Source organism: Suricata suricatta, chromosome 2 (assembly GCF_006229205.1).
Source record: "Suricata suricatta isolate VVHF042 chromosome 2, meerkat_22Aug2017_6uvM2_HiC, whole genome shotgun sequence".
Classification (NCBI taxonomy): domain Eukaryota; kingdom Metazoa; phylum Chordata; class Mammalia; order Carnivora; family Herpestidae; genus Suricata; species Suricata suricatta.
This window is the reverse complement of record NC_043701.1, coordinates 111,669,704-111,691,759: the sequence shown is the minus strand read 5'-3', so window position 1 is coordinate 111,691,759 and position 22,056 is coordinate 111,669,704. Positions and strand designations below refer to the sequence as shown.

General features: G+C 39.1%; 1 long non-coding RNA gene across 1 annotated transcript in view; it reads left to right on the top strand.

Annotated features, from left to right (window-relative positions):
- Window positions 1-21,807, top strand: part of LOC115272028 — a 29,200-nt gene extending 7,393 nt beyond the window's left edge. Inside the window, exons 2-4 of the long non-coding RNA XR_003900208.1 lie at window positions 1,376-1,497; window positions 3,827-3,956; window positions 21,671-21,807. This is a non-coding gene — a long non-coding RNA (uncharacterized LOC115272028). The remainder of the gene's footprint in view (window positions 1-1,375; window positions 1,498-3,826; window positions 3,957-21,670) is intronic.
- Window positions 21,808-22,056: the final 249 nt, after the last annotated feature.

The following is a 22,056-nucleotide window of genomic DNA, read 5'->3' as shown; positions in this document are numbered from 1 at the left end:
GAGAGAGAGGGAAGGAGAGTCTCAAGCAGACCTGATGCTCACAGCCTGGAACCCAAGTTGGGCTTGAACTCGCGAACTGTGAGATCATGACCTGAACCAAAAACAAGAGTTGGATGCTCCAGTGACTGAACCATCCAGGCACCCAGAGTGTTAAACTTTTAATATAGTCACAAAAGCATTTATTATGAAGTTGAATGTTTTATCATTGTCAGAATGAAATTCTAAACACCTTGAGTCCTTAAATTCAATGGAGAAAATGCTATGGGAAGTAACTGATTTCTATTTGAAATATCTAATGAAGCTATTGGAGTCATCTCAATACAGGTGCCAGTGAATCTGTAATTATTCACCATAACTCCTTGATACAGAAAAAAATTAAGAGTTTAGTCATTTGATCTAAATCAGAAGTTATGCTGTTGTGTTAAATTTACTTTTATGCTTCATTTATTTATTTATTAAAAAATCTTTTCTAATGTGTATTTATTTTTGAGAGAGAGAGAGATAGAGAGAGACAGGGGATGAGCAGTGGAGGGGCAGAGAGAGACAGACACAGAATCTGAAGCAGGCTCCAGGCTCTGAGCTGTCAGCACAGAGTCCCATATGGGGCTCAAATTCATGACCTGAGCCAAAGTCAGAGGCTCAATTGACTGAGTCACCCAGGCACCCCTAAGTTTACTAACTATAATTTTTTTAATGTTTATTTATTTTTGAGAGAGGAAAACAGAACACGAGCAGGGGGTGGACAGAGAGAGAGGGAGACAGAATCCGAAGCAGACTCCAGGCTCCAAGCTGTCAGCACAGAGCTCACGCGAGGCTGGAACCCATGAACCATGAGATCTCATGACCTGAGCTGAAGTCAGATGCTTACCTGACTGAGATACCCAGGCACCCCTAAATTTATTTACTTATAAGGTGCATGTTGGTTATCTTTCCACAGGGTTGTCTTATTTTTTTAAGAATATTGACCACAATATCACTTAAACGTGTAAGGAAATCATAAATACTGTAAACATTTTATTAAATATGTGTACATTTCAGCTTTCTAAGAATGAAAATCTATAGTTTATTTTTCAGTTTACATTACGTGCATTTTATATGTACCTTTTGGCTTCTGAGCCATTTATTCTGAAAGGGGTTATTATAAAATAAAAAGAATATCACCAAACAACAGAATAAATAATATAGTTTTTAGCTGTACAGCTTCTGATAAATGCCAAAAGTACTGCAAGAAAAGCATTCCGATTATTATTTAGAAATTCTGTGGCAGAATGACTCAGCCTATTTTTAACATATATTTCATTTCTATTTTAACTATAACCTCTTACATTTCCACTGACCCACTACTTGGTGGCCTGGACGCTTTCACATGTTGCAGACTGCATGCTTGATAGGAGCAGCTGGTCAGCCAAGTGTCTGGCAAGAGCAACAATGGTGAACAATCCTCCGGCTGCTACCCCAGATCAGTAGGACTAAATGGAACAGAGGCTAGATCAACAGGTAAATGAGGAGTATTTGGGGGAAAGTATGATTACATGCATCATTGGGTCAGTAGATGATGCCAGATTATTACAAAGTGTATGTATAAATGGTTCCATTCTTTCATATTTTCTTCGACATAGTAGAATGGGCTTGTCTCATTTGGTGTTTTGTTTTTCAAGTTCATTAAATGATATATTTTATTTTCATCTTCTTTAACAAAGAAAAACACATTTTAAAAATTCTAATTCATCATTATAGAATACAAAGCATTAAGGCATGCCGACACATGGGGGCCCTCAGGTGGCTCAGTCAATTAAGTGTCTAACTTCTGCTCAGGTCATGTTTTCCCACTTGACAAGTTCGAACCTCGCGTCAGGCTCTGTGCTGAGAGCTCAGAGCTGGAGTCTGCTTCAGATTCTCTCTCCCTATCTCTCTGTCCCTCCCCTGCTTGTTCTCTCTCTCTCTCTCTCTCTCAAAAACAAAATATCTGTTAAAAAAATAAAACAGAGCACTTCACTTGCATGGGAGTCTGTCTAATTCTTGGATCTGTCCCCCCAAAATACATACCTTATAATTCACATGTGTAAAAAAAAAGGCTTTAATAAAACAAAAATGTATTTCTATATGTTTATGTATATATACATTCTTCTAGCAAACAGATCAGGATGAATATACTCTAAATGCATAAAAACAATTGTTTCTGGAGTTGGGAATTAACATTTGGAGTCTGGATAGAGGCAGGAGAAGCCGGAAGAAGATTTAACTTTATATACATCATAAGACTTCTGTAGAATGAGAATATATTATGCAATTGAAATAAAACTTAGTTTTAGATATTTAAAAAGTAGGAAAAATACTTTGTAGAACGTCATTTTCTTTTCAGGTATAGAAAAGGGCTTTGCGGTCAATAGAAAAAATTATCAAGATAACACTGGGACTTGGAGTATAGTTTGACGGTCTGCAACGGATTTCTGAAGAAAGCTACAGAGGATAAAAAGAGGGAATGGTTGGAAAAGCTATTCTAAAGGACCAAGTCCGAGAATATTTACAACAGGGTGGGCAGGAGGGTTTCAGCTTGGCAATAACACACAGGTTTATGGCAGAATGAATTCTAGCCCCTTATTGAAACCTTCCCCTCGTCGTGCCGGGTAGTCCATCCACTTAGGAGAGTAGTCCACCTCTCTACTCTCGACTCTGTATTTGATCGCGCGGCTGGCTTCAGCCTGCTGCATGTGCGCAGAAGCGAGAGAGTTACACCTTGGTCCACACTGCGGTGGGTGCTACATTGTGCCATGTCCATTAGGTCCATGTCCCATCGGCTAACCCCAAGACCAGCTGTAGCTGCGTGAGTATGTGTGAGTGAGGTTTGAAAACCACCGCGTCTTTTTTTGTACAATCACTGGCTGATGCAAGTGTCGTGTGAAATAGAAAAAATAAACCCGCGCACGGCAGACATAATGCAGTGAAAGTTTAAATATCAGAGATTTAAAAAAAAAAAAAGAAAATTCTTAAAAGCTACCGGAAAATAGGAATATCCTCAGATCCACAGCAATTATAGTGTTAGCAGACTTGATGTTAAAGGACAACAGAATTATATTTTTAATCGAGAAATGTATACCCAGGTAAAATGCTCTTTAATAATGCAGGTAGAGCAAAAGAGATTGATATGCCCAAATACCTTCACATTAAAACTTTGTGCTGCTAAAATAAAGGTACCTACCGATCAGTGGATGCCCAGCGTCCCCGGATGGAGTTACAACCTTGATCAAGGCAGCTCCCTTTGGCCTGAGGTCCTTACCCAGAGAGGGACTCACCGCCTGAAGAATGAGTGTCTTGAAGCTAAGGAGGGGATTGGCCAGTGCAACAGGCGGTCAGGCTGCTTACTGATTTGTAGTTTCTTTTTTTTTAAGTTTATTATTTTAAGAGAGAGCTTGTGCACGAGTGGGGGAGGGGCAGAAAAAGAGGGAGAGAGAATCCCAAGCAGACTCCATAAAGTCAGCAAAGAGCCCATAGCAGGGCTCAAACTCACCAATGGTGAGATCACGATATGAGACAAAATCAAGAATCAGACACTTAATGGACTGAACCACCCAGGTGTCCCAGAGTTTCAAGCAGGGGTGATAAAGAGTATTTATCCTTTTGTGCGTCTCATTCCAGAGATGTTACTCAGATCCGACTGTGAAAAACCGCTCAGCTTAACGGTGCCTTACAGCCCGGCAGGGCTTCGGTATCCTTCTCATCTCTTCTGAATGTGCTTTGTTTCCAATGGCATCTTGTGTATTCTGCTGAATTTAGTCCTTCCTACTTTTCTAAACTATGCTGTGCTTTGGTTCTTTATTTACAATAGGAGGGGACCCAGAGCCAGGAAATAAGCCAACGTTCCTATCACAAACAAGCAACGCATCTATCACTGTAAGAAGCTCCTGGTCCATCACGCTCATGTTTACCCTGCCCTGCTGCTAGCAGTTTTCCTGAGGGTAGGAAACTTTAATTGTCCTCAGCACTATGAGCTCTGCAGTTGGTATTTTTTTATTACTTGATTGTGGTGGGGGTCATAGGGAAGGGGTCAGATGGCAGAAGATTCTAGACAGCAGCTTCCCCTGAGCTTCTGCTGCGAGTAGCGAGTGACCCTCCCAACAAGCTGCAAGAGTGTTCTAACCTTTATTTCCATTGCTTTGAGCATAAATTGTTGATCCCTGAAGAAATGAAATGTCAACATTGGTTTGACTGATTTTGGATACTACGGCAAAGTTCTTCCTTATCTTTACACATAGAAAAACAAACAGAATTCTTAAATGAAGGGTTTCAGTGAGGGGATAGTGTTCATCCTCTGTGAATATTAGTAGGAATAGGCTGATGTGAAATTTTCATAGCTTGCTCCATAAAAGTTGTCATTTTCCCCACTTGTTTCATACACACCTTTAAGAAGGGTATCTTATTGGGGCACCTGGGTGGCTCAGTCGGTTAAGCACCCAGCTTTAGCTCAAGTGATGATCTCACAGTTGGTGGGTTCGAGCCCTGCATGGGGCTCTGTGCTGCCAGCTAGCTCAGAGCCTGGAGCCTGCTTCGGATTCTGTGTCTTCCTCTCTCTGACCCTCCCCCGCTCGTGCTGTCTCTCTCTGTCTCTCAAAAATAAATAAAAAACATAACAAAAGAAGGACATCTTATTTACATGTTTGTGTCCAGAGCGTAAGGCTTGATTTTTGTATTTTCCTAAACATCCCCCCATAACATATCACTAGGAAAAAAATCTCTCTTTTTTTGTGTTCATGTAATGGTTATAATCATGACTCAATGTCACGCATCAGTACGAGGAGTCTGTTGGGCAGCCGGACACCTGAGTGTGCACTGGGCTTTCACAGCTCCTTCTTATTTGATTTGAGCAAGGTAGTATAGGACATTAACCAGGGCATGATAAACATAAGCCTTTGTTTGTAATACTTTGGCACGAGAGCTCTGAAGCAGTGTCTACCTTGGGAAAGAAAGGTGGAGTTTTTACAGAGCATTAGCCAGAGGCGTAAGCTGAAATTCCATTTATTTTAGGAGTAGCAGGTCAAAATGGTTTTTGGAAAAGGGAGGAATTACTCTTGCAGTTGGCAGTTGCTGGTGGGACAGTTTCGGTGGGAGGTGGAATAGGAGACGTAGCAGGGCCTAAATTCATTTATAAAAATGATGGGAAGAAAAAGTTCCAGGGGTCAAAGTACTGCTAGTCCCACAGTAGAAATTTTTTAATCTTTCAGGGTCTCCTATGACCTTTCCTCTGAGTCGACAGGGACCTTGTTGCTCTAACCTGACCTTTGAAATAGCCACCTCCCTTGGGTCCATTGTGATCTCAGACTAACTGGGCACGAGCGCTGTCAGGACTTCTTGCCACTTGTCATTGAAAGTAGGATTCCTATCACGGGTTGAATGAGTAGCTGTACAAAATCAGTAGAAAACACAGTGAACTGTGTAAAAACAAGCATGGCCAGGACAATTATTAGAAGCCTTGGGACCATGCCCCTCAGACCAAATTCTGCCCCCGCTGGGGTCAGCCGGGAGAGTAGACCCCACCCCTCCTGGAGTTTATAGATGAGGCAGGCTTGATGGTCACGCATTTGTGCGCCTTCTCTAGATTTGCCTAGAAAATCAGGGTTAGGAGAAGAAACTTGCAGAACCTCGTTATAGCAACAAAAGCTTTCACACAAGAGAGGGGGGAAATGGCAACAGAAAGACGATGATGAAGAGACTAAATGGGCTGGAAGTCGGAGGTCTGGAGTGTGGGGTCTCAGTCTAAAGGTGTTGGGTCAGAGCCATCTGTGGTCTACTCGGATACTAGATTCAGAGTCTTTGGGAGAGCAGCCTCCTTCCTGATGAAGTTTGATTCTGGAGAATCCTGAGAGATTCTGCCAATGTGGATATTTAGGAGGTTAGTGTAGGAAATCCCTTATACTTAGAAATAAGAAACAGTGGAGACTAAAAAATAAAATTGAATACTATACGATACTCTATTAACTAAAACAAATAAAATCCTAGCTATTGAACTGGAGTAGTGGCTGGGTGTGCTAAGAGCTATGCTATTGTTACTCCTCTCCAGGCCTCCACCTTGCCTTGTAGTGATCCCTACGCCCTCAGACCAGATCCTGCAAACAAAGCTTTAAAATGCTATTATGGAGAACATAACATAAATTCACATGCGTGCATGCATGTGTGTGTGTGATGCAAGCTGGAGCACAAAAAATGCAGTAATATTTTGAAGCTAATTTTATAGCTGTTCAAGATGGAAGCATTATCACTACCTATTAATAGGCATAATGTAAACAAAAAAATCTAAAAATGATGCTGATAATAGACCAATGGCAAGGTCCTATTCGGGAGGAATAGACACTGAATGAAAAGGTTTAGTGAAAGACAGTTAGGAAACAGTTTTTGGACAGTCTTCTATGTTATGCTAATGAGTTATGTTTTAGGCAAAAAGGAGTGCCTTCCAAGTGTTTGATCAGGAAGTGAAGGGAGTAAAGTTTCTATGGCAACAGTGTGTGGTTTGGCTCTAACCGAGAGAGCCTAAAGGCTAGAAGACAAGTTATAAGTTATTGGAATAGTCCAGATAAAGTAATAAGTATTTAAACTAGTGCTTTAACTATTTAAAGCATATATGCTTGCCACCTCACTAGTTTAGTTTATATATATATATATAAACCAGAGATATTTTAGAAGTAATATCTTTTAACCTATAGGGCTTTGTGACACCAAGCAGATTTTGAAGGGGTAAGAGAGAGAGGAATTTAAACACAGTTTTGAGGTTTAAAGCTTGAATATCTAGAAGGATGATGGTCCTATTAACAGAAATAAGAGCAACAAATATACAGGCAGGTTTGATATGGGTAGATATATCAAGGATTTGATTGGGGGAGATCATGAGACTGTCACCTTTGTCACTTGTTCTCAGTGGTATCATGTTATTAGATATTAAATCAGTCCTTTTGATGAAGCTACATTTGCAAAATGACTATTAGGCCTGAAGGGTGTGCAACATTATCTTCTCCCAGTTTATAATTTAAAAGTAAATTTTGCAATAGCTTTTTGATGACCATCGAGGCAGTCTCCACTGTATAATAAGTTTATGAAGCCATTTATCATAATGAATTCATAATGAAGATTGAAAAGTTCATGTCCTTACGTTAGAAAATAACACAGAAGCACATGCAGTGCTGCTGGGCAATAGACAGCTGATTTTGGTGCAATAATAAATGGACAATTCCAATGGAGAAACGCTCCTCAGATATTATCACAAATGTCCAACAGGACACCAATATGGCTCAGACAAACATGGACGGCTCTTCTCCAATTTAAGCCCGCTGGTGTGCCAGCATTTCTTGCCTTCCTAACGTGGAATAAACTCTCTTAGCACTGGCCACTGCTTTTGTGTGTATTGGCTCTTTCTATGCAGGTGCATCTGGATATGTGGCACAGGCGCAGCAGATTTGTTGCGGATTCTATGGTGGGACATTTAAGGGAGGGCACTTGTACTTTTTCTAAGCCCAAAAGGAAGACTGGGTATGTTAAACCTCAAGGCAAATAATTTAAAATTTCTCCTTTGTCATTACCAATTTGAAAAATGAAAGCTCTCCCTGATTTTTTGTCACTCATGAACTTGTTCAAAATGTGTGTCTATTGAGAGAAAAAATAGAATTTGTAGGCTTTATGGAGGACAGTCCAAGGCTCCAAGACATTATTCCTAAAACACAGATGTGCATATAATAATTCTTCATTTGGGTACGTGCTATCTGAAAGAGCAATTGACAACTCCACGTCAACACCCACATAATGCGGTCTGAACAAAGCTTTAATCTCCCCACCCTCCTCCACCTCCAACCAAGACTGGACCTCAAAGACACTGATTTCATCTTTCCCCAGATCATCCTCTTTATCCTTCTGTTTTTGGACATGATGCTTCTTACATATAAATTTTTCATCTAATTTACCTAGAAAACATGTATTTATTCTTTGAGGCTAAATTCAAGTATTAGGTTTTCTCTGATCTTACTGGAGTGAGGTGACTTTAGATTTAAATTAACTATTATCCTGTCCTATTTTGTTTTCCATTTGAACACTTAGCACATTAGTGTGTTTGTGTATATTTATATTAATTGTTCAGTTGGTCTGTCCATTCTACTTCATTATATCCTTCCAATTCGTGGATCCCACAGAAGTCCAACTGCACGCATGTCTTATTTTATTGCCTTCACTTTATTACATGTTGCAGATATTGTGTTTGTTACAAAGTGAAGGTTTATGGCAATCCTGCGGCTCAGCAAGTCTATTGGCACCATTTTTCAACACTATTTCTTCCGTTGTGTCTCTGCCTCACAGCTTGTTCATTCTCCCGATATTTCAAAGTTTTTCATTATCACCATATTTGAATTGCTGCAAAGTCAGGATAAAACTGTGACAGATGAGGATTTGCTTCTTATGGATAAGCAAAGAAAGTGATTTCTTGAACTGGAACCTAGTTCTGGTGAGGATGGTGTGGACATTATTGAACTGACAACAAAGAATAGAAGAGGACATAAACTTAGTTGATATAGCCCTGGCAGGGTTTGGGGGGATGGGTTCCAACTTTAGAAGAAGTTCTACTGTGGGTAAAATGCTATCAAACAGCGTTTCATGCTACAGAGGAATTGTTCATGAACGGAAGAGTATATCAATGTGGCAAACTTTATTGGTGCCTTATTTTATTAAATTGTCACAGACACCCCCACCTTTAGCGCCCACCATGCTGATCAGTAGCAGCCCTCAACATCAAGGCAGGGCCCTCTACCAGGAGAAAGATTACAACTCCCTGAAAGATCAGATAATGGTTAGTAGTTTTTAGCAATCCATTATTTTTTTAAACTAAGGCAGGTTTATTGCTTTATGAATTATTGCAATAATTCTATTGCACACTTAATAGGTGATTGTATAGTTTAAAAGTAACTTTTGTATGTGCTGAGAAACTAAAAAATTTATTTGACTCACTTAACTGCAGTATTTCCTTTATTGCTGTGGTCTGGACCTGAACCCAGAATATCTCCAAGGCATGAGAAATAAGAGTCTACATAACAATTATTATTTAGAGTTTATTATGTATCAGAAATTGTATTTACATTATCTCATATAACTTTAGAGCAATGCCCTATGTGGTAAGAATTATCCTTAATTTACAGATGAAATGGGGCCCAGAGAAGCCTAGTAACTTGCCCAAGATCACGCAGTTAAAGAACAATTAAGGAATCATATCTTGGTTTACCTCTCTCCAAAGACTTTTCTTCTCAACACAACATTGGATGTTTCCTTTGAGATGATCTTACTTCTGGAGAGTTATTAAATTATATGTGTCTTTGGTTAGTTTCTAATGTACCTTTTTTAAAATACAACGATGGTCCCCAAGCTTAGTATGGGAACATTCACACTGTAGATCAGGGTGAGGCCTGTTCCACCACTAATTTTATATCTAAAAGATTCCTGGAAAATCCTACATGAAAACATTCATTTTCAATCACTGTCTTAGCTACTGAGAAGAGCTTGTTGAAATGAGTAATGAATGAATTATGAAACACATTGCTTGCCATAAGCTGACTCTCAATAAATTATTGTTGGATTGAATATAATGGATGAATTGTGCATTGGGATGGGAGTTAAAACATTTGCCATTTTTCCAAAACCACTTTTTATATATAAATATTGCCTTTGTATAGATGAACTTGTAGTATGTGCTTACTTAATACCTAGTGTTGACTGCTTCAAGTATTTTATCTGGGCTTCTCTGCAATGACACAGGGTAATAGTCAGTTAAATAGATCACACTTGAGCTCTCAAAAGTACTCAACTAGCAGATACTTCTGATCGTTGGGAGCTAAAACAAAAACTGCCTCTGGATATAAGGTTAAGTAGATAAGTAGATGGGGGACTTCCTTTATTTTATATAAAATTTTTTATTTTTTATTATTTTTTAAAGTTTTTTGTCAAGTTGGTTTCCATAAAACACCCAGTGCTGATCCCCACAAGTGCCCTCCTCCATGCCCATTGTCCCCCTTCCTCCTTCCCCCTCCCCCTTCAGACCTCAGTTTGTTTTCAGTATTCAAGAGTCTCTCATGGTTTGCCTCCCTCCCTGTCTCCAACTATTTCCCCCCTCCCCATGGTCCTCTGTTAAGTTTCTCCTGTTAGACTTATGATTGAAAACATATGGTATCTCTCCTTCTCTGCCTAACTTATTTCTCTTAGCATGACACCCTCAAGTTCCATCCACGTTGCCACAAATGGCCATATTTCATTCTTTCTCACTGCTGTGTAATATTCCATTGTATATATAAACCACATCTTCTTGATCCATTCATCAGTTGATGGACATTTAGGCTCTTTCCATGATTTGACTATTGTTGGCAGTGCTGGGGCACTTGGATGGCTCAGTCAGTTAAGCATCAGACTCTTGATTTCAGCCTAGGTTGTGATCTCACCATCTGCTGATAGTGCAGAGCCCACTTTTGATTCTCTTTCTCATCTCTCTCTACCCCTGCCCTGCTTGCTCTCTCTCTCTTTTTCTTTCTCAAAATAAATAAATAAACTTAAAAAATACATAAATTGCAAGAACTTTCTTCTTTCTTTTTTAAATGTTTATTTTTGAGAGAGAGGGAGAGAGACAAGCACAAGTGGGTAAGGGGCAGAGAAAGAGAGGGAGACACAGAATCGAAAGCAGGCTTCAGCCTCTGAGCTGTCAGCACAGAGCCTGACTTGGGGCTCGAACCTATGAACCGCAAGATCATGACCTGAGCCAAAACCAAGAGTCAAAGGCTTAACCAACCGAGCCACCCAGGTTCCCCAAAATTTCTTCTGTCTTATGTGATGTACTTGAGGCTTCTGCTTGAAAGATGTTGGTACCAACAACGATTCCCCTTTGACCAAATTCTAGCCAGGCTTCTCTGAGCTCTCTTCCCTACAAAGTCTAGACTCTGCCCAGTGCAGTTTCCAGGAGCTCAAGGTCGCATCCCTACAATGACCCCAGCCCCCTTGAAATTGGCCTGACAAATCTTGAGACTAGGAGAGGAATGGTCTTTCTAGACAATACCTGAGAATAGACTCCTGGTCATACATTCCTGAAGCATTTATTCAAAAGAGTTTGCAAGTGGGAATCATTCATTTGACTATTTGAGATGTATATGTATCTACTACTACTTAAGAGTGTCTTTCTCAAGGATCCAAAAGCCATCCTTTCAAACATAATCAATAGGAAGGATATGGCTTCTGTCTCCCAATCGCTGTGGGAGGATAAAATCCTAATCTTGCTAATTGCCAGCTGACAGACAAGGCTCATTGAATCACATCTACACTAACCAATCCTTGATGAGTCTTCACTTCCCAAAGTCTACTGAGCACCCACTTGCCCCTCCCAACTTTAGTCATCTATACAAATCAAAGCAAAGTTCAATACAAGATGCACACTTTTCCCCATTGCAATAGTTAGTACTGATTAAAAACTATCCTTACCTCTGTCCTGCCTGGTTTATCTTTGACAATAGTTTAGGAAACAGTTGATAGTCATTAAACTTAGATCTTGGGAAAGTGAATCTAGATTAGTCAGCACTATGAGATGAAATATCAACTTCCATGTAAAATAATAGATTGCTGAAAGGAAAATGATTTGCACCATATTGAAATTAAGATAATGTAAAGAATACCAGCAATGTATTCCACTTTGACTACTGAGAATGGACACAATCTAAAATACAGTATTGCATAAAATGTTATCTCTGAGAAGGCAAACATTTTTGTTCTGCAATTCCACTGTCTATAAAGATGTTCAACATTCTTTGTAAATAGTCTTTTGTTTATGATGAACTTCATGTTTATCTTTTGGAAACTATAGAACTTACTTTAAGTGGAAAATTCTACATATATTCCTCACCTTTAGTTAGCCACTGTTAATATATTGTAGTATTTCTGCTAAGCATTTTCTGTTTTCTTACAATTAACATGATATCACGAAAGAGTCCCTCATGTCATTAACAATTCTCAAAAACCAATATTTAATGTTATAACAATATATGCATGTGTGTAGTGAAGTTAATATAACACCGCTAGTCTATTGGTTCTGATATACATGCTATAGAATAGTTCAGAGAAGAATATCTGGATAGGCAAATAATTTTTTCATTGGATTAGTTTTTAGGCTTCATTTGTGGAAGGGACATTATGGATTCAAGGCACAGAATCACATTACACTTGTGATATATATCGCCAATTTACTTCCTTTCCCACGAGTCTGTCCCAATTTACAACCTCTTTGGAAATAAAAGAAATTGTTGCCTATACACATTCTTAAAAAATTACTCTTTTTAAGTTCTTTTCTCATCTGACCGATGAAAATTGGTCTTTTATATGGGCATTAGTTTATTTCTTTGATTACTGGTGAAGTTGAACTAAATTTCCCAAAGAGGAGACATTGAAGATGAAAGTGTGGCTGAGGAGCATAGCATGAAAGCTGTGATGAATTCTTCCTTTCTGGACAGCTATTTATTTATTTATTTATTTATTTATTTATTTATTGAGCATTAGCAGGTGATGGGCAAAGGGTTAGGGAGAAAGAATCCCAAGCGGACTCCATGCTCTGTGTGGAGCTCGAGTGGGACTTGATCCTATGACCCTGAGATCATGACCCAGGCCAAAATCAGGAGTCGGACACTCAACTGAGTGACCCACCCAAGCGACCCTCCTGGACACCTTTTAACATAGAGCGATGTCTATATCCCTTGAAAGTTCTCATCTGATGCCAGCTGACAAAAAGGAACATTACATTCCTAGGGCTTCAGCTTTTGTAGTTCACTAAACCAGTGGCTCTCAGATTGTTCTTCAGTGTGGCAATCCTCCGGTCAAGAGCAATTTGTTGCACACTTCCCAGAGAGAACAGTTGCTCAGGTTGAAGCCAAAGTCCACAAGCTTCACAGTTTGGGGTGCTCCTGATCAGAGAAACATCTGAGTGGGCTCTGGGCAACATGGGATATATTTAAAGAACAAACCAACAAAATGCAGGAACAGAGAGATTATGCAGTTTGTCAAATGTCGCACAGCTCTTAGCGAAACATTCAAAACATCTCACAATGTTTTATGGACTTATTACACGACGTATGTTCTCCCACTTTTTCTCTCTTCTATGCCCTACAGTACCCATTCGATTTGGCAAGAGGGCAATTTTCCTAAAAATTCACCATCCTGTATGTTGACAAGATTTGCTTCAAATGTTACTCATGCCTGACTTCACTTCTGTGGGTTTCATGAAGTTCTACTTATAATCCTGGTTTTCTTTGTTCCTAAGACATACTCATATGCAGATATTGCAGTAAAAAGACATGCTAAAGAAATGAGTGAAAATGGACAGAATTTTAATGTTTCAGAAGTTGCTGCATTAAAAAATATATAAACGTAATGTGGTTGCATGAAAGAAAGAAATGTAGGAAATGTTGGTTTCCTTCTAGTCATTTACAGAACTTTCTGGTAGAGTTTATGTCAGATGCTCTATTTTTTTTTCACATGGAAGTAATAGTTTTTACTATTCATTTGTCAACTTTTTCAGCCTCTTCAAATATTGAGATCACTGTTATGGTAAAAACAACCTTTTTTTTCACATGAAAATAATGAAATTATGTTTTTTTTCTTATCAATTAATCTCATTTTCTCTGTTTCCAAATGTTATCACATAAGATTTGAAATTAGACACATTTCAAGAAATACATAATTTATTGCTTTTTGAGTCTTTAATTGGGTCTCTGTCAGCTAAATAACTAGACTGTGACATCCTGGGTCAACTCCTTTAGCTCCACTGGGTTAAAGTTCCAGGCAATTGCACATAATTCTCTCACTTAGTCATGTATGTTTGTATCTAAGTTCCCCAGCTCAGAAAAATGGTCCTGACTCATGGTGACCTCTGGGTCTTTGTGTGCCCAATTACCCGTTAAATATTTAACAATCTTTTTCTTTTTCAATATGGCCGATTACATAATAGGGCCTAGAATCCCAGTAACTCCGTTTCTCAGAACATGTGCCAGCACTCAGAGGCATCAATTAGAGTCACTTGTATGAGCTTTGGGAGGTAGAAGACAAACAGAAGTCATGATGCCTCTTGGCAGGTTGGGGCATGAGTGTGGGCCTTGGCTTTGGAGGCCAAGAAGCATGTCCAGTGATCCAGGGCCTCACCCAGTGAATCCCACCTGGTGGGTGGCTGCTGTTGTCCCCTGCAGTTTCAGAGTTCCTAAACATAAGTAGATTTTTCCTGACCTTGGTTGCTAGGTCTCCAAAATGTTTTTTGTTTGTTTGCTTGCTTGCTTGCTTGTTTTGAGACAACGAGCATGAACAAGGGAGGGGAAGAGAGAGAGAGGCTCTGTGCTATCAGTGCAGAGCTCTCCATGGGGTTCAAACTCATGAACCTCAGAATCATGAACTGAGCCCAAACCAAGAGTTAGATATTTAACTGACTTGGCCAGACAGGTGCCCCATTCAAAATGGTTTTGAGAGCTGTTAATTTTCTGTATTGAATGCCTTCCTTCTTGAAATACGTGCTGTAATGTCCATTTTCCTAATGAAACACTGAAATACTAATTTTCTTCATTTCTGAAAAAACAACTGATCTCAAGTTTTATGCTGGAAAAAAATTATTGCTAAGTCAGATGAGGCCTTGTTTTTATTTATTTTTTATTTATTTAGAGAGCACGAGCAGGGGAGGGACAGAGGAAGAGGGAAAGAGAATCCCAAGCAGGCTTTGCAGGGTCAGTGCAGAATCTGATGAAAGACACAGGGCTTGAACTCACAAACTCTTGAGATCATGACCTGAGCCAAAGCCAAGAGTCTGACAATTAACTGACTGAGCCACCCAGACAGTCCAGACAAGGCCTTATTTTGTTCACTTTTCAATTTCATACACACTCTGTCACTACCATAGTGTGTGTGTGCTGTTTATGAAGGGCATTGCCTGTGGTACTCATGAAGCATAAAGTTACTAAATCTCATAAAATGAGATTCAGAAGCTTAGAAAAACACATGGCTGGAAAAGACAAAGCACACAGCTTCTAGAAGACAGATTGTGAAGTGATCTGAAAGGCATAGTGGAAGCAGTACAAATAGGAATTTAAAATACTTGAACTAGGATGTTTGGGAACATTTCTTAAAGGATACGGAATTTATATGGCACTCTGATGAAGGTTACAGTTAGAATTTAATAAAAGGAGGGAGTCCTGGGTGGCTCAGTCAGTTAAGCGTCCAACTCTTGATATTGGCTCAGGTATGAACTCAAGATTTGTGAGTTTGAGCACCCACCATGTAGGCCTCTGCACTGACAGTGCGGAACCTGCTTGGGATTCTCTCTTTCTCCCTCTCCCTCTCTCTCTCTGCCCCTCCCCCCTTGGCTTTTTTGTGTGCGCTCTCTCTCTCTCTCTCTCTCTCTCTCTCTCTCTCCCCCCCACTTCAAAATATATAAATAAGATTTTAAAAAGGATTTAATAAAAGAAGAAAGATAGTATTATGGTGGTACTTGAAATACTTATAAAATGATGTGACTTTCCCTGGTGGGTTGAGGCTATGTTGGTTGGCAGAAGAGGTTGGGGCCAGTTGGTAGATGGCTTTGAACACCACGCCAAGTACTTTGTTCTGTATTTTATAGTAAGCAGACTGTCAATAATCCTCGAGCATGGTGATGATATAATTCTGTTGGTCTTTCCATCACGGGGCTGTGTAGGAGAGCACTGTGAGCCATGTCTACACTTCAGAGATGAGTGGAGGAAGAGTCACCACCAACAGAAAGGTGGTCTGAGAGGTTGAGACATAGACAAGGGGTGTTCCAGGTGTCTGGAGAAGAGATTAAAGAGTTGAGGCTGAACATGGAACTTATTTATTATTTCTTTCTACTCACCTCAGGTGGAAGGAATCCAGAAAGTTTACTATTTATGCCAGCCACCCTGTATCTTTGATAAATGGAAGTACATGTAAGGAACTGCTTGCTTCTTTGCTCTTTGCCACTCTGCTCTCAAATGTTATTACGGAATCTCATTTATCTGGGGAAGAAAGGAGGCAAAGGGAGCCGCTGCAGTTACTCACTGGCAAGAAGGGAGTAGATCTCAAATGCAGTGTTTCATCCAGTAGACGGCTTTCTTGTTCAATTAGCCTAAACCCAAACACCAGCACTTAACCTCTACCCTCCTGTTAGCTTTTGTACCCAGCTTAGACTTAGGGCAACTTCTTAGGGAGTAAAAACAGGATTTCATAGGCACTCACAAATATACTACTGAAGGCATGATAGAGTGGGTTGACAAACTGGAGATCTAGGACTCTCGTACTTAAAGAATTACTTACAAGAAAGGAGACTGATCTTCCAAGAGTCATGGTGAAAAGAAACACACAGTGATTCTAGTTAATGTCATGAAGGCAAAGCCTAGGAAGAATAATTTGCTTTTCAGAGCTGGCAAGGTTGGATCCAAGGCACTGGGAGTTTTGGAAAAATTACATTCATTTTCTTGTGGCAATGCATAGCCAGCATGGTCCTAGCAAGCACTATCACTCACGGTTGGAAGGAGCACTTTTAAAGACATGAGGTGTGGAAGAGTAAACGAATCATGGATGAGACAATCAAGAGACGGGGGTTCCAGGGCTGCCTCTGAAACAGGCTGATTATGTGATTTGAGAAATTGATTTAACATGGCAGGTCACTTCTTTAAACTGATAAAGTTGAACTGAGGGGGCTTACCTTGAATTTTAATTTCTCAAAAATTTTATCACCGTGATGGAAAAAAGTGGTAAACTCTGTGTGTGTTCCTTTTTTTAATAAACAATTTTTTATGTTTATTTGTTTTTGAGAGAGAGAGAGAGAGCAAGCGAGCAAGAAAATGAGTGGGGGAGGGGCAGAGAGAGGAGACACCGAATCTGAAGCAGGCTCCAGGTTGTCAGCACAGAACCCAGCATGGGGGCTTGAATTCACAGACCATGAAACCCTAAGACCTGAGCAAAAGTCAGACACTCAGCTGACTGAGACACCCAGGCTTACCTTGTGTGTGTTACTTGAAACTTACCCTGATTTTTTCCCCTAAGGGATTCCTAATCTTATTTCTGTTTTTCTTTTTTCTTTTCTTTTTTTTTTTTTTCCTTTAAGAATCTCAAGGGTTGGGGTGCCTGGGTGGCTCAGTAGGTTGAGCACTTGACTTCAGCTCAGGTTGCGATCTCACAGCTCATGAGTTCGAGCCCCATGTTGGGCTCTGTGCTGACAGCTCAGAGCCTGGAGCCTGCTTCAGATTCTGTGTCTCCCCCCCCCTCTCTCTCTGCCCCTCTCCCACTCGATCTGTCTCTCTCTCAAAAATAAATGAAAACATCAAAAAATTTTTGTAATAGAATCTCAAGGGTTATGTGCCACTGTTCCTTTGTTTTGTGAAATTTATTTTGGTAGACTTAAAATTTCATTTCCGAAGACTTAATTGCCAAATTTCTGATGGGAGAAAGCTTTTGATAGGAAAAATATTTCTGAAAAAATTACACAGACCATTTTTGTTTCTGAAAGAGGCTTAAATATATTAGAGAGTGGGAGAGGTAGAGGTGGAGCAGATAATCTGAGCAAGTTTGCCAAACACATTAGTTTAGGAATTGTAGGTGCTTGGTGTGTGTTCAAATTAAATTTTATCTCAGCTCGGCAAGGGTTTCAACAGTATAACAGAAAGGATGGTTACAAATAAAATGGGAACCATGCTGTGCAGATAATGGACATCAAGACAAGTCTTTTGTGCTTTTTGGTTGTTTGGTTTTTGCCTTTTAGTTTTGGTGAATTTCCCTTTATCGCTCATAATTCACATGCTAATCGGAAGACAATTTACTTTGACAGAAATAGCATTGCCATTTTATTTTTACTGTGGATTGCCGACATTTTAATATTTTATCTTCTTCATCAACTTGAAAGTAGACATAAATTTATGTGATTCCCATTTGTGTGGAAGATCTGCTTCATCAGTTTCACAAGTGGAGAATCCATTTGGCTTTGTTTTATTTATAGGAACCATCGTATTTGGTTAATATGTTTTCCGTATGTTTTTCATGCTTATATACTTTGCATGTCCCTTTCATTCATTTGCAATGATCCTTAACTTTTCATGAATAAGATCTTGGGTTTTCTCCATACCATCAAGCCAATGACTCAATCCAAGGCAGACTTGTATCTCTTTCTGAATTGTTGAAAGCCACACTCTTTCAGACCCTCTCTCCAAGTTTTGCCAGCCTGTTACAGAAATAAATTCCAATTTGAAAGAATATCATAAGCAATTGAAAACACCTTGCACAAAAGAAGCAAACAAACAGCATTTGTTTGCATTTCACACAATGACCCTGGCTCCCCAGGGAAAGCGGGTCCTGTGATATGTCACAATGTCAGCTGTGTGATACCATTGCGGGCATCTTGAGAATTTGCAGTGAGAGGTCCAGAAATCTTTTTATTTTTAGGACCAACTTAAAAAAGAATCCAACCAAAACCTATTCAACTAGATAATACTCTCTGAGGAAGTTGGGGTGAGTGTCTAGAAAACTGGTTCACATACCTGCATAAATAATGTTTCTCTGGGTAGCTTCTTGTTCTCTGTCCCATCATCAGTCCTTCAGCCTTTTATTTTATCTTTTTATGTCTTTTACTTATTATTGAGAGACAGAGACAGACAGCACAAGCAGGGGAGGGGCAGAGAGAGAGGGAGACAGAATCGGAAGCGGGCTCCAGGCTCTGAGCTGTCAGCACAGAGCCCGACACGGGGCTTGAAGCCGGGAACCGCGAGATCATGACCTGAGCCAAAGCCGGATGTTCAACTGATTGAGCCACCCGGGCGCCCCACCTTCAGGCTTTTAATGTCATGCTTTTAATAATCAGACACTTCTTTCTTTTTCTCGGATTACTTTCATTAATTTTTTTTAAATGTTTACTTATTTTTGAGAGAGAGAGAAACAGAGCACAAGCAGGGGAGGATCAGAGAGAGAGACACGCACACAGAATCCAAAGCAAGTTCCAGACTCTGAGCTGTCAGTATCGAGCTCAACGTGGGGCTCGAACCCACGAACCTGGAGATCACGACCTGAGCTGCAGGCAGACACTTAACTGACTGAGCCCCCCCCAAGTGCCCAAATATACTTTCTTTAAAAGCAACTTTTCTTAAAATATAGTATACATTCCAACAGTGTGCATTTTAACAAAAGTTTTACAAACTGCTCACATCTTTATAAATAGCCTAGAGATAAAGAAACAAAACATAAACTCTCCTTTTATCCTGTGGCTTTTTCTGCCAACAGCAACTACTGTCCTGATCTCTAACAGCATTGAATAGTTTTGCCTGTTTTTCTGATATTTTTAGGAATGGAATTATGCACCATGTACTCTTTTTTGGGTCTGGATTCTTTCACTCAACAGTGAGTTTATAATGTTCATCCAATTCATTACATATAGTTGAAGATTATTCTATTCTCCATGTTTTATAGAAGTCCAGTGTCTGATTCACTACAGGCTATTTTCTCACTCAACTGTTGATGAGCATTTTTTGTTTCTAGTTCTTCTGTTTTTACAGGGTGTTTACCTGAACATTTTTGTGTATATCTTTTGGTAAATGCAAGTGCACGCCTTTCAGATGTATACCTAGGAGTGAAATTGCTGGGTCTGAGCCAGTGTATGTATTTAGCTTTATTTAGTCACTCTCATATAGTTCTCCAAAGCAAATACATCAGTATAAACACCACCAGTGATATACAAGAGCCATAGTTTTACTACATTGTCACCTAAAATGGTGTAATTTTCTTCTCCTTTTCCTTCATCTTCTTTTCAGATTGTATCCATTCTAAGAGGAATATAATTGTATGGAATAGATTTTGCATTTTCCCAATGACTAAGAGGTTGAACATACAGCATATGTGTTTTGGCCATTGAAGATACTTGTACGAATTTCCTGAACACATTTTCTTGGCAGTGTTTAAATTTTATCTTGGTTTCTTATTACCTTGTAAAAATTCTCTATATGTGGGTACAAGACCTTTGTCAGATATCACAAATGTCTTCTCCAACTTTAACGATGTGAAAATGTCGCAGAACAAGTTATTCGCAATCCAAGGTTTTGCTGTGCAAGGACTGTAAGGATTATTTTGGGGAGAATTTCCATTTTAACTGTCTTAAGTTTTCCAAAACACACAATATTTTATATTTTTAGTATATTTATCTTGGCTGTAAAATATTTTCTCAAGTAGTTTGATATTATTATAAATGGAATTCTTTTATAATTTTAGTTTCTAATTGTTCATTGCTACTGTATGTGAATACTAATTATATTTCTATATATCTCTTGTATTCTGTGAAGTTGCTTGACTTACTTTTTAATTCTAGTAATTATTTTTTTTTGTAATTAAGAACTTCTGCCTGTTGGAGCATGTCACTTCAGGTTAAGAGTTTTACTTTTCCTTTTCAATGTTTATGGAATGTCTTTCTCTTTTTTTTTCCTCTTCTTCTTCTCACTGCACTGTTTAGAGACTTCAGTACAATATTGAATAGAAGTGCTGAAAGCAGATATTCTTGCCTTGATCCTGGAATCATCTATTACATTGATTATGTATTTTTTCTCTTTATTCCATTAACATTTATTCCATTACATTTGATGATTTTAATGGTTATAAAAGCTTTAATTTCTGAAACAAATTTTATGTGGTCATAAACTATTGTTCTTTTTATATATTGTCGAACTCATTTTACTAAAATTTTGTTAAATATTTTTTCTCTGTTTGTGAGGACTAGTTATCTGTAGTTTTATTTTTACTATCTTACATTTTTTAAAACGTTATTTAAATGTTTATTTACTTTAGAGGAAAGAGAGAGACAGAGCATGAAAAGGGGCAGAGAGAGAGAGGGAGACACACAATTCGAAGTGGGCTACAGGCTCTAAGCTGTCAGCACAGAGCTTGATATTGGGCTTAAACTCAACAGACCGTGAGATCAGGACCTGAGCCAAAGTCGGATGCTTAACCGACTGAGCCACTCAGTCGCTCCTTTTTATCTATCTTTGGCTGACTTGGTATCATGGTAATAGTGGCCTCCTAAATTGAGCTGTGAACTATTCCGTCTTGTATTTTCTGAAAGTTTCTGTTAAAATAGTAATTCTCCCTTAAAATATTTGAAAGAACACACCAATGTAGCAATACCCAAATTTTCTTTGAGGAAAGTATTATATTTTTGGATGGAATTTTTTTTATTGATAGAGAACTTTATAGGTTTAAGGTCAATTTTGGTAAATTTTGCCTTTTGATGAATGTGTCCATTGTATCTATGCTGCCAAACTTATTGGTATTATATTTTGATAATACTCTGTTATTATTACTTTAATGTATATAAGGAAGGTAGTTATGTCCTCCTTTATTCTTAATTTTGCCCTTACTTTCTCTCTCTCTCTCTCTCTCTCTCTCTCTCTCTCTTTAGATTAGTCTTGCTAGAGGCTTAACCATTTTAGTAAACTTCCTAAATAACCAGTTTTGGGCTCATTGATTTTCTCTATTTTTTTAATTTTCTGTTTGATGGAATTATGCTTTTAACTTTATTATTCCCTTCCTTCAACATACTTTGGGTATACTTTCTCTTCTCTTTCTAATTCCTTGGGGTGGGCAACAGATCATTAATGTTCAATTATTCCTTTTTCCTTAGAGAAAAGCCAGCCTGAGTGCTCCCTTCTTGGGGCAGGCAAGAGTTGGTCAGCTCACAAGAGCTTCCTGAGCTCGGTAACTCGCACCTTCACCCCAGCCCCAAGCCTCTGCCAACAATAAAGACCCAGATCATCCCTGTTGGACCTGCTTTTGTGGTCTGCCCTGCTTCTGCAAGGCTTCATTTATGTAAGTAATGAACTGTTTCATAGTGTATATAGCATCAGCAGTTCCGACATTTGAACCGAATTTTGGGTAAGGTCCATCTAACCCTGAAAGTGACCTTGGTAGCTACTAATTTAGCCACTGCAACCTTCCCATGCTTACTGCTTGCATGGCTTGTATTTTTCCATATATTTCCTTTCATGTTGCCTCTCTTTATATTTGAAG